The following is a 13,965-nucleotide window of genomic DNA, read 5'->3' as shown; positions in this document are numbered from 1 at the left end:
GGGTAAGTTACCCAAGATGTAGCAAAGCTTGTAACAGATCTACTACTTATTGGTCCAATAAAAAGGTATCATACCACTTACCCCCTTCTCCCTCCTTTGTTACTACTTGCTATACAATTCTTTTTAGTCACACTTGGCAACCCACAGTATGTCTGTTTTGCCCAACTAAGCAAAGTATGTCTGTGAAATCAGCAATTGGTTATAATAAACTCAGCTGAAATGAACGGTTAACAAAATTACATCAGCAGAAAACAACGAGGTATTTCAATAAACTACTTTATCCAAGGAAACGCAGTCAGTTACTGTTTTTAAACCTCATTTTCATCATTGAGACGTACATGGAGGTGCAAAATATTTGCCGTGTCACATTATGCACAAATGATCCATTCTGCAAAAAATATTTTTTTTTTAAACTTGCCCTTTTAGCTTATAATTGGATGTAGCACAAGCAATTTACAGCATGTGCTTATATTGTTGTCTTTATATACTCCAGCATAGAAAGTGTCCATTTTTGCCATGGAAGAGGGAAGGCATGGCCCATAAGTTTTTGCAGAATACAATTGTGATCTTTTCCTCATAACCAACGCTGAAATGTAACAAATGATTGCAGGCACGGTTTGAAGAGCAGGTCCAAAACGAATTTCCTGAAAACATGTTAGAACAATTTCCAAACTTTGCTCTTGGGGCCTTCTGTACAGGTACAGAGATGCACACATTCGTAGATGGTAAAGCCAACAATTAACAATTACATTCTGCTTTTTCTATTCTTAGATGACAATATTAATCCTAACATTAAACATATACTGTAGACAAGAGGTACCTATGAAGAGGCATAGGTTGAAAAGGAAGGCCCCATGACATTAAACATACCAAGCGCTATGTACATTAATGGCGCTATATAAATAAAGACATAAAATACTATACCACCCAAGTATGTTTACAAAGGAAAAGGGGCTGGCATTGGTATTAAGTGCCCAGATCAAATAAAAGCACAACAGACATGAGTCACACAAACAAAAAGTTTAACTGTGCCCCATTAGCATTGTAAAAAATAAATATTACATCCTACAATTTTATATTTAAAATAGTGCTACAATTTTAAGAGTTTCGCAACCGTAACATGTAAATACATTTTACATTTATGTCACAACTGCTAAGGTGCATAATAAACTAGGAAGATTGTCACTAGTAAATACAACAAGCAGCAACAGAAGAGCAATAATACTGTCATAGAGTAACAGACATCCACCTCCCCCCCCTTCAATATGGAAAGTTTTATTTAGAAGCAATCCCCTACGTTTTTTTTTTTTTAAATAAATCAGTCCTGTAATATTTGATAATACTCGCTGCATATTTATTTATTTTTTTAAGTGAAATTTCTTTGCTGGCACCTAGTAATTTCTCATAGGACAAAATGGTTTTGATGGAGACGAAAATGTGTAACAGAAGTGACGTAATGCTCATGCGCAGAAGTGCCCGTCGTGTGCGCATGCGCTGAATTCTGTGTACAAGAAGTGACGCAATTCCATGTTGTTACATGCGCATGTGCAGAGGCGGCTATCACCGAGTATGCATGTGCTGACGTATCAGGTTCCACTCGTGAATATGTAGATATGGACATGCGCAGAGACAGCCTTCAACTCCTGCTGCTCAGCCCCATACTCATGCCCCTATGAATCTCTAGCTACCCACTCTCTGACCCTCCCAATGATCATCTAATTTTCCCACTTGCCATTTTTCCTCCTGCCGCTCTTCACTATTTCGATGACCCACTGACCATGCTCCTTTGGTCTTTCAAATCTATAGCCCTGCACCCATCTCATTTGCCACCTCTGCTGGTTTATTTGCCCATACTTGGTGCTCCACCTAAACCCTCTTCCACAAATGCCCCTGAATCATCCATGCCTTCTCTTCCATAAATCCTTCACCTCGTCCCTATGCATCAAACCCCTTCTTTCTCCCTCTTGCCCCCAACCTGCCCCACCCAAACTCACCAGCGCCCTTAAATGCCCCCTGCCCGTACCTGTTTGTCAACGCTGTCCAGTGGCTGCCCCTCAGCAGTGTAACTCCTCAGCCTGTGCTCCCCGGTGCCGGGATCCCGGGCAGCCTGAAGGTTGTGCCGGGGGTTGTGAGCTCGGAGACCTGGCCGCAACGAAGCTGTAGCGCCCCCTCCTCTCCCGGTCCAGGGCTCGCACCGTCCTCACAACGCTGATCTCCGTGTCCACCTGCAAGTCCGAGGACCGGTGACTCCCCGCCCTCCTCCGACAAGAAGGCCTCCCCTGAACTCCCCTCTGGCATGCCAGTTCGGATGTCTCCCAGCAGGGTGCACGGCAGCAGGCCCTCATCCACAGACAGGCTGAGTTTGTGCACCTGAGCTCTGCAGCAGCATGGGATGCAGGAGCAATAGCAAACACCCCTATCCCTGCACCCCAGCACATGCATGGGTTTTAATATACTGAGCATCCTTTGATTTCTATAGCAGACTTTAGCACACTTCCTCGGCAGTGGAAGATATTTGCAATGCTTTTGTGATAATTTGTTGCCAATATTACCAGCAGTTTGAGCTGTAACTGTAATAGGCAATATTACTTTAGTATTATAAGAATACACTGTAGCGTCGGAGTTACAGTTCTTTAAGTAGAATTGGTTATTTAAAGGTGCATTAGAATACAGTATCATGCTTATTTGTATTTTTGTCCATAGTGTTTGTTAATTATTACAATTAAACTTTAAATTTGCTTTTGGTGTGAATGAAACCTTTGTCTGTCTTCTAATCCAGGGGTGCGCGATTTTCCTGGAGGGGGAAGGGGGGGTGGGGCAAGGTTGCAGAGGCCCCGCGCTGTTCCCCAAGGCATTTAAATGAAATGCCGGGGTATCGTATGAGGCCTCTAAATCACTTACCGGGATTCAGATTCGTGGTGTGACGCGTCGCCATGGCGTGACCCCGTGGCGTCATTTAACGCTGAGAAAGGAGGTAAGGGGGATGCGAGCACTGGGAGGGGGCACAGCTCCAACAGTTTGCACGCCCCTGTTGTAATCTACTTTTCCAGAACTATGGAAACATTGTGTGATGGCAATAACTGGGTGGTGTTTTCCTTACAGAAATATGCAACACTTGTTTGTAAAATAAATTCTGAAGTTTAACTGAAACAGGTGTTATGGAAGGTGTGACCCTCAAACAGCAAGGGATGCAGTAGAAAAAATTGCAGAATACACAGGTTGCATCACATTTAGCTATATGTTGCTATACAAGCAAATAAGGGTGGGTAGCCCATCTTGGTCCTTTCTTCCATGTAGAAGTAACAAAGGAAGGAGAGGGGGTAGGTGGTATGATAACTTTTATTGGAGCAACAAGTAGTTGAGATGTTACAAGCTTTCGAATTGCTCAGGGTCCTTCATTGGGTAAGTTACCCAAGATGTAGCAAAGCTTGTAACAGATCTACTACTTATTGGTCCAATAAAAAGGTATCATACCACTTACCCCCTTCTCCCGCCTTTGTTACTACTTGCTATACAATTCTTTTTAGTCACACTTGCCAACCCACAGTATGTCTGTTTTGCCCAACTAAGCAAAGTATGTCTGTGAAATCAGCAATTGGTTATAATAAACTCAGCTGAAATGAACGGTTAACAAAATTACATCAGCAGAAAACAACGAGGTATTTCAATAAACTACTTTATCCAAGGAAACGCAGTCAGTTACTGTTTTTAAACCTCATTTTCATCATTGAGACGTACATGGAGGTGCAAAATATTTGCCTAGTCACATTATGCACAAACGATCCATTCTGCAAAAAATATTTTTTTTTAAACTTGCCCTTTTAGCTTATAATTGGATGTAGCACAAGCAATTTACAGCATGTGCTTATATTGTTCTTTATATACTCCAGCATAGAAAGTGTCCATTTTTGCCATGGAAGAGGGAAGGCAAGGCCCATAAGTTTTTGCAGAATACAATTGTGATCTTTTCCTCATAACCAACGCTGAAATGTAACAAATGATTGCAGGCACGGTTTGAAGAGCAGGTCCAAAACGAATTTCCTGAAAACATGTTAGAACAACTTCCAAACTTTGCTCTTGGGGCCTTCTGTACAGGTACAGAGATGCACACATTTGTAGATGGTAAAGCCTACAATTAACAATTACATTCTGCTTTTTCTATTCTTAGATGACAATATTAATCCTAACATTAAACATATACTGTAGACAAGAGGTACCTATGAAGAGGCATAGGTTGAAAAGGAAGGCCCCATGACATTAAACATACCAAGCGCTATGTACATTAATGGCGCTATATAAATAAAGACATAAAATACTATACCACCCAAGTATATGTTTACAAAGGAAAAGGGGCTGGCATTGGTATTAAGTGCCCAGATCAAATAAAAGCACAACAGACATGAGTCACACAAACAAAAAGTTTAACTGTGCCCCATTAGCATTGTAAAAAATAAATATTACATCCTAGAATTTTATATTTAAAATAGTGCTACAATATTTTTAGAGTTTCGCAACCTTAACATGTAAATACAAAATGGATATTAGAAGTCATTATACATAATTTTATACAGGCTTGAGGGGCCAAATTTGCAGGTTGACAATCAGTGGGCCAAATCCTCTTATGCTTGGCTAAAATGGATTAGCTCCTTAAAGAAGCAGTAGCCCCTGCGGCCCCTCACCACCTCTTTATACCAGGACGGGATCCCCCACACTAAATCTCACATTTTTCAGATATAGGAAGTCTGCAGCTCCCAAGATACCTAGCGGTAAAAGGTACTATCTCTTTTTTTAATTTATTTTTTAAGGAGCCACCCACCGGCTTGATTTTATTTTTACTCACCACCCTCTTTACTACATGGTTGGAAAGCAGGGAGTCCCCAGAGAGGGACCGCAATAAACTCCAGGGACACCAGGTTCCTGAAATACATAGCTGTAAAAGGTAGAACCGGTACCCACCGGGAATATAAATACAGCAGTTTAAATCTCCCGCTTTACGTTGGCAAAAAGGAATTGGCCCGGTGACTAGGGCAATTTAAATATGCCGAAGCACCGGTGTAACCTTTCCTGGAAATGAACAAGGTTCATCTTCAGGGATCCCCGAATTCCAATTCATGGGAAAATGGGGGTGGGGGAGGTAGAAGGGGTGGACGGCACCTTTAAACATGGCAAACTGGCATTTCACACCTCAATCCCCAAAGAAACAATTATTAAATGCAGCACTCATTTAGCATGATGGCAGATGAATGCTGTATTTAATAATAGTTACTAATTATGCTCCTCTTAATCCAATGCCCTACTTATGAGAACTTTTTGTAGTTTGTGTGTCTATTTATACATTTTTCTTATTTTCTGGGCTTGGTGTAAAGGAATGCATTTATGTTTAGCAGGCGTAGAATGGAACAACTAAATTTGCTCCACGGTTGATACTATACACCTCATACATCAACCATGGACCATTGCAGATGCACTTTCCTATTGTCTCTGTACATTCTTCCTACTTACCAATTCAATTGTAAGCTCTTCGGGGCAGGGACGCCTTTTCCTAAATGTTACTGTTAAGTCTAAGGCGCTTCTTCCCATGATCTGTTATTTGTATTTGTTATTTATAGGATTATAACACACGTATTACTGCTGTGAAGCGCTATGTACATTAATAGCACTATATAAATAAAGATATACTGTTATATTGATGAGTGCTGCAGTCTAATCTGCTGCAAAAAGAGCACTTTATCATTCCGATATATACAGCAGGTTCTATACTATACGTTGAGAAATTATGCAACTTGAACACCCATCCCTCTGGTGGTGGAGCTCAACCCGTGACACGGAGACGTCCGGTGTCGTCATCATGTGCAATATTACAGAGTGCGTCTGATTACAGGAGCTCTAATTTTGTAATCATGTTGTGAGTATAAGGCTTATCGCCATGTTATTTGAGCCTGACCAAAGACGCTGTCCTGAAGCGCTAGTCTCCAGAGACCTAATGCTCCACTCTTCAATCTGTTTTAAACTTCGGACAGGGTAACATATTATTGACAATTGTGTGCAATACCAATTGCTGTTACTTTATGAATTTTTGTTGCATCTATTAATCTGTACAGTTCCAGGTACCAATTTCTCTTTTTTTATATATTTATGTGCCATTAAATGTGCATTTTCCTTTTATTTTTGTTATTGCAATACTGAAATATCAGCCTCCAAAAATCATAGTCTGAACTGAACCCAGGCTGGCTGCCGTTTCCCCTATAACAGTAAATTGGATGAAGTTTGAATGAGATGCTTATTCTAGCATTTCTAAGAACAGGATTTTGTATATTTAAGAGTACTTCAATGCTATGTTTTTTCACCTGTTACATTGTCCTGCTACTTCCAAGTGTAAAATGATCTTTCAATATTGACTACAGTGTGCGTTTAACCTAGTTTTTTTATTACCTAACATTAACCCGTTGAGTGTCGGAGGGACAGCTCCTCCGACTTGCAATCATGTGACCACTTCGCTGCAATCACAGATTATGGGAATAGAAGAGGAGTCCCTCCACTATCACCAGCCTGCTAGATACAGGCGCTCAGAACGTGGTTGCACCCTGGAAAACAGGCTCGAAACCAAGGACATTGAAATGTTGTGGGTCGCTAAAAGGGTTAAATACAAAGCTACTTATAAATGTAACCATCTTAATTCAATGATTACTACTATTGATATTATCTGTGGTAGAAGAAAAACAGAGCAACTTCAAGCGTATGAAAACACTTACAGATGGGGGTCACCATCACATTTTACATTTATGTCACAACTGCTAAGGTGCATAATAAACTAGGAAGAATGTCACACTAGTAAATACAACAAGCAGCAACAGAAGAGCAATAATACTGTCGTAGAGTAACAGACAACCACCCCCCCCCTTCAATATGGAAAGTTTTATTTAGAAGCAATCCCCTACATTTTTTTTTTTTTTTAAATAAATCAGTCCTGTAATATTTGATAATACTCGCTGCATATTTATTTATTTTTTTAAGTGAAATTTCTTTGCTGGCACCTAGTAATTTCTCATAGGACAAAATGGTTTTGATGGAGACGAAAATGTGTAACAGAAGTGACGTAATGCTCATGCGCAGAAGTGCCCGTCGTGTGCGCATGCGCTGAATTCTGTGTACAAGAAGTGACGCAATTCCATGTTGTTACATGCGCATGTGCAGAGGCGGCTATCACCGAGTACGCATGTGCTGACGTATCAGGTTCCACTCGTGAATATGTAGATATGGACATGCGCAGAGACAGCCTTCAACTCCTGCTGCTCAGCCCCATACTCATGCCCCTATGAATCTCTAGCTACCCACTCTCTGACCCTCCCAATGATCATCTAATTTTCCCACTTGCCATTTTTTCTCCTGCCACTCTTCACTATTTCGATGACCCACTGACCATGCTCCTTTGGTCTTTCAAATCTATAGCCCTGCACCCACCATCTCATTTGCCACCTCTGCTGGTTTATTTGCCCATACTTTGTGCTCCACCTACACCCTCTTGCCCCCAACCTGCCCCACCCAAACTCACCAGCGCCCTTAAGTGTCCCCTGCCCGTACCTGTTTGTCAACGCTGTCCCGTGGCTGCCCCTCAGCAGTGTAACTCCTCAGCCTGTGCTCCCCGGTGCCGGGATCCCGGGCAGCCTGAAGGTTGTGCCGGGGGTTGAGCTCGAAGACCTGGCCGCAACGAAGCTGTAGCGCCCCTCATCTCCCGGTCCAGGGCTCGCACCGTCCTCACAATGCTGATCTCCGTGTCCACCTGCAAGTCCGAGGACCGGTGACTCCCCGCCCTCCTCCGACAAGAAGGCCTCCCCTGAACTCCCCTCTGGCATGCCAGCGCGGATGTCTCCCACCAGGGTGCCCGGCAGCAGGCCCTCATCCAGACAGGCTGAGTTTGTACACCTGAGCTCTGCAGCAGCATGGGATGCAGGAGCAATAGCAAACACCCCTATCCCTGCACCCCAGCACATGCATGTTCACCCTATCCATCTCCTGCTTACAAAACTGGCCACATCAACACAACTATCACCTAACTACAGGGGACTCCCACTCCTTCAGGGTCACACTCTGCCATGCACAAATGCCTACTGTGTAATGCACAGACTGGACAAGAGACTTTTAGGGGGGCAGCAGAACAAAAAGACAGGGCGTGTGGCAAGAACGAGCGTTCCAAGTGAAACTTGTGTTTTGTCACTGAAATTGTAATTATACTCAAAAGTCTTTCATTCAATAAAAAAAAAAACATTAAAATCAAGATACAAGTTCAGTGACATAAAACAAAGAAGTTTCACTTAGAACGTGCGTGCTCGGCGCACACACACCTTTTTTTATTTAAATTAAACTCTTAATGGCATTTTGATGGGTTTTAATATACTGAGCATCCTTTGATTTCTATAGCAGACTTTAGCACACTTCCTCGGCAGTGGAAGATATTTCCAATGCTTTTGTGATAATTTGTTGCCAATATTACCAGCAGTTTGAGCTGTTAACTGTAACAGGCAATATTACTTTAGTATTATAAGAATACACTGTAGAGTCGGAGTTACACCGACTGAAGGATTGATTGGAAAATAAAAGGTGGCCATTTAGTGAACCCTGGTAAGGAGAATTTTATTGATCGATTAAGGGAGAACGAATCGATCGTCAGCTTAGGTAATTCGTTATTTTTTTAACGCGCCCCATGTATTGCGTCTAAATATAAGTTTTGTTATATATAAAAAATATTTTTAAACCTCTCCTTCCAGTTCTCAATCAAAAATATTGTATAAGACTACCAAAAAGCAAACCTGCTTTGTCCAGTTATTTAACAAACAGGGCCACTATTACAATATCACTGCTTTTGACTTTGGAGAAGTGTGTATGTTACAAAAGGTATCACCTAGTACTCATTTACTATGCACTATATTAAATACACATTTATTAAAGGAGTTAACGTGAAGGGAAAGTGGCACTGCATCTGATATTTTTAAAAATACAAACATTTAGCACAAGTTAAAAAAAAAACTCACTTTAAATAAGAAACAATAAATATAGAAGAAACCTTCGAGAAAAAGGTATTAAAATTGAACCCTGAGCGGTGTCCGTTATGGAGCAAAATTATTTCACCATCAACCAGTTATACCACTACTAATTTGGGGTGTGCTGTACAGTTAGACTGTGGAAGCAGTTAGGGAGCACAATGTACTTTTCTACACTATAGCTGCCAGTGGGGCCAGCAAAATCAATGTAGTACTGTACAACGACTTCTTAAAAAGGCACTTGACTTAAAGTACCATTGTTTAATAAAATAAATCCCCTAGGTGGGGAAGCAGGGTGTCTCAAACTCTAGCACATTGATTTCAGTCCCGGCGATCCCCTGCTGTCTGAGATACTTGCACCTGAAGGTGATCACAGCATCTGCAATCTGTTTGAAGGTCCAGCAGGCCAACGGGAAGCTGCACAGAATGATGCGACTTCCCACTGGCCCACGAGACCTGTTAAAAAAAAAAAATGTCTTTTTGAAACAGACGGCAAGCAGGGGGTCTCCGGAGCGGAACCCCATTTCAGCTTCGGGTCCCAGCTGCGTCTTGAGATGTATAATTCTGCAGGGGGTACCGGTAGCAGCTCTGCAAGTTTAAAGCCCTGGTCAATAGGAAACTGGAAGGCATTCTGTCACAGCTTCGTTGGCCCACGGGACATTAAGGTAACATTTATAGTGGGTGCGCAACGGAGCGCATGGCGTCGCACACACCTGTCGCTCAAGCGATTTGTGCTCATAGGGTTTGCGCAACGGGGAGGCGTGGCTGTGACGTCACCAGCTGGCTCGCTGTCATTGGCTGAACAGCTGCTTAAGTGACGCAGCCGTCGTATGAAATTACAAAATTATTCGTCTTTTCAAAAATATGCCACGTGATCGCTCTTAATGGCTTGTGCGCACTATAGGCAGCCTCATAGAGAAGAGGTCTGTTCTGAAATCAAGTGGTCCACCTCCAGAGAGGCCCTGCTTCCCACGCAATAAAAAAAAAAAAAAAAAAAAACATTGATTAAAAAACAAACCAAGTAGTAAAGTTACTAACCCTTAGTGACATCAAGCTGAAATGGTGCTCCTCCCCCCCCCCCCCCCCCCCAGCTTATATGGGGTCTCCCTTTCCCATTAAGCGCAGGATGAGATCTTTAGTATAGGGAAATGGCAGAAGACCACTCTTCCGTTTCTGGGTAGCGGGACCGGCACTCAAAGGGTTAAAGCAGCAGTCCCTAAAACCGCTTTAAAGCGTTTACCTCAACGGTAATCTCTTTCCCGCCTGCAGGTGCAGCTTTCTTCTTTGTTGTACATTAAAAAAACATTGTTTTCTTAATCTTTAACCTAATGTTACCATAGTAACCTTCAGACTGCACAGGGGGGGATGCAACATTCAAACGCTTGGATCTCTTGAAAGGAACATCACATTTTAACAAAAAAATACACATAAACCAGTGCTGGAAAAGGCGAGAGGATGCATCAAAACACAGAAATAAAGCGGCTATCAGAGCGGTCCGCTGCTGCTTAATGGAAGGGAATGAGAGAACAGAACAGGCTGAGTCAGGGAGGGGGGTTTCATGCACAATGATCCCAGTAACACAGATATCCAGACCGGTGTGCAGCTAAAACATGGCAGTAACGCGGGCGGTGAGGTTCACCGGGGCTATAACAGGTTGTCCGCAGTGACAGCCCCGTTTCTCTCGCTACCGGGGAGGGTGGTGGGGGGCGGTTTCAGTTAGCCGTCTCATCCTCCCTCCCTTGGGGAGGTCGGAGACAGAGCCCAGGTGGTGTGGGACCACGGCCTGCACGTATCTCCTGCGCCCCCCACTGTCTCCGCCATTTTGTACCAGGCCGCCATCTTGCAGGAGGCCTCACACGCACTTGCTGTGACCGCAAAACGCGCAGCCGCTCGGGTTTTTTTTTATTTTGCAACCGTGTACCTTTCCACCCGGGGGTCAGCACCGGGCCCCTATCCTCCTCCCGGTCTCGGTCTGTCCGCTCTCCCGTCCGCCGCCACTATCACACAGCAACCTCCTCCTGGCTTCAGTCAATGCCAGCCAGCCCGCGCCCTCGACACCGCTCGGTGACGGTTGGCCAACAAACTCTCGCGAGAGCTCTTCGTCAAAACTGGCACGCGCACCTTGTCGGCCCCTTTCTCTCCTTCCCTCAAGTCTCGCGCACGCTACCTCTCTCCCCCCCGCGCGCGTGCGCTCAGTCTTCCCAAGCATTTCGCGCGCCAATGCACCGCCAGAGCCTACAGCCCTGGGGGCGGACAGCTGGGCGCACTGCGAGGTACAGGAGCTGCCATGCAAGGGAACAGCTCCATGCCCTGCACCTATAGGTCTGCCAGTGGCTGAAGTTCCAACCTGCAGCTAATTGAAGCATCTTGGAGATTGATTGATATAAATATAATCTATAGTATTGCTCATCATTGCTGTGCTTTTAATTAAGTCTGCTTGTAAGGGAGATCTATTTTTGCTATCAATATTTAATTTACATGGTACACTATTGATCTGTCTCCCCCTCTTCCATTTTTTGCTTTTTTTATGTTGTCGGTTCCTGTTTGGTCTGTCATATCTGTTTGTATTGCTATAGATTAGTAGCACACTCTCTGGGACTTTGTATGGACTTGAGTTTTTGTTCAATTGGAGGAGGAGCAGTGCGCAAACTGGGGGGGGGGGGGAAGAGCAGTGCGCAAACGGGGGGGGGAAGAGCAGTGCGCAAACTGGGGGGGGGAAGAGCAGTGTGCAAACGGGGGGGAGGAGGAGCAGTGCGCAAACTGGGGGGGGGAAGAGCATGTGCGCAAACGGGGGGGGGGGAAGAGCAGTGCGCAAACTGGGGGGGGGGGAAGAGCAGTGTGCAAACTGGGGGGGGGGGGGAAGAGCAGTGCGCAAACTGGGGGGGGGAAGAGCAGTGCGCAAACTGGGGGGGGGGGGAAGAGCAGTGCACAAACTGGGGGGGGGGGGGAAGAGCAGTGCGCAAACTGGGGGGGGGGAAGAGCAGTGCGCAAACTGGGGGGGGGAGGAGCAGTGAGCAATCTGGGGGGGGAGGAGCAGTGCGCAAACGGGGGGGGAGGAGCATGTGCGCAAACTGGGTGGGGGGAGGCGCACGGGCAGTTGCAGAGGCTCCTCGCCCTTACCCCTCGTCCGTCATGTGACCCATGGGCGGGCACAACAAAAATAAACTTTGCGCACCCCTGAACTGGAGAGCCATTTAGAGTTCTGCACTATTGGTGATGTTAAGGGGTATTTAATTAATTGATACATATACACAGCGAGTAAAGAATGCGCTTCCCCTCAATATACTACTAGCACCCTCTCAATCCACCGTTAAGACCAACCTCCTTAACCTCAACGAAGCATAAAAGAGTAGCTCCGTGGCTGATACTATACACCTGATACATAAACCATGGCCCCCTGCAGACGCACTTACCAGAACTCCCTCCTACTGTCTATGTACATTCTTCCTTTTTACCAATTAGATTGTCAGATCTTCCAGGGCAGGGATACCTTTTTCTAAGTGTCACTTTTTTTATGTGAATAATTGTTTATGAGAATATCCCCTTCAAAATTCAAAAAGGTCTTCTGTCACCCATATAAATATCGGGAGCCTGCTGCCCAAACTGGAGGCACTAAGGGCATGGTGCCTTAGGGCTGTAATCTAGTGGCCGGGTGCGCAGCATTTATAATTGGCTGAGGTTAGTCAGCCCTTCTATACAAGGGCCCCGCACACGCACAGCAGTGAGCGTGCATCCGGCCGACAGCGGGGAAAAGAATCTTTTTGCGCTGCTACCGGCGCTGAAGAGTGTGTGAGTGAGTACACATGTTAATAGATATTTTATTACATTTTTAAATAAATAATTAATTACACATATACACACACTACTTTCTCACAGCTCAGCATACACACAAAAAGCGTGCGGCACAGGCACGCGAGCGCGCACAGCTGCATACTCTATAGAACAGCCCTATACCAACAAAAAGTGCGGTGCGTTCGCACAGGCACGCAAGCGCGCACGGCCGCACACTATAGAACAGCCCTTAGACTGCGTCCCTGCATAGCGCTGAGCGGGCGGCGCTTGCGGTAGTTACTGAAATACATAACTATACAAGTCCCCGTCACGCTGTGCGCGCTCGTGCACACGCTCGGCACTTAGGTAAACAAAAAAATTATACTTTCCAGCGGCCTCAACTACCTGCAATGCACCCCCCGCAAGCACGTACATGCAGGACACCCAGCGCTCCTGTTTGGAGCGCTCTCCAAGCATGAGCGCACTCAGCGCCAGCGGGGACTCAAAGCCATCATTCTCACAGAAACATGGCTAACCCCTAAAACCCTCGATGCAAATATCGCCATTCAGGGATACTCCAGTTCTAGGAAAGATAGGTCGGAGAGGATGGGTGTTATTTTATATTGCAGACACCTTAGGCCTCGGCCAAGGTTCTGACGGGCGGAAGCGCGCTGAGGCTCAGGGAAAGCGCGCCGTCCGGGGGCGTGTCGGCGGGCGGGCCAGTGACGTCACGGAGCTGGTTCGCCCTTATTGGGCGAACCGCTCACGTAACTGGCCCTGCGCTCCGGCAAGCTCTTGATTTTAACATTTCCTAAAGACCTGCGCTTCTATGCGCTTGCGGAAGCGTAGACGAGCCCCTACTAAAGCCGCTCTCATTGCGGCTGTAGGGGCTCACTGGTAAGTACCAGCGCGCCTCAGCACGGGACCATGCCCGAGGCCTTGGGCTGAGTCCACGCTGCCGCTGAGCTCGTTCATGCTTGGAGAGCGGTGACATCACCAGCTCTCCAAGCATGAGCGATCAGTGCCCTGCAACATTTTAGGAGCAGGAGCAGCAGGGGGGCGTGGCTATTACAGGAGGGGGCGTGTAAGGGGCTGTGTCTGTGTCTCCATTTTCTCTCTCCCACCCTTCCTCCCCCCCATTACTCTCTCTCCACCC

General features: G+C 45.4%; 1 protein-coding gene across 4 annotated transcripts in view; it reads right to left on the bottom strand.

The window, feature by feature from the left end:
• The window catches only part of ZNF638 (zinc finger protein 638), a 191,674-nt gene that overhangs the window by 51,746 nt on the left and 125,963 nt on the right, over window positions 1-13,965 (bottom strand). Inside the window, exon 1 of one of the 4 annotated variants that reach the window (XM_075573088.1) lies at window positions 10,960-11,127. The exons of the other annotated variants lie outside the window; for them this stretch is intronic. The gene's annotated coding sequence lies outside the window, so the exon portion shown is untranslated. Of the gene's footprint in view, window positions 1-10,959; window positions 11,128-13,965 lie in introns of those variants that run through there. 4 annotated transcript variants of the gene reach the window in all.

The sequence above is a fragment of the Ascaphus truei genome, chromosome 1 (genome assembly GCF_040206685.1).
Source record: "Ascaphus truei isolate aAscTru1 chromosome 1, aAscTru1.hap1, whole genome shotgun sequence".
NCBI classification, from domain to species: Eukaryota; Metazoa; Chordata; class Amphibia; order Anura; family Ascaphidae; genus Ascaphus; species Ascaphus truei.
The sequence above is the reverse complement of the archived record's forward strand: the minus strand, read 5'-3'. Positions and strand labels throughout refer to the sequence as shown.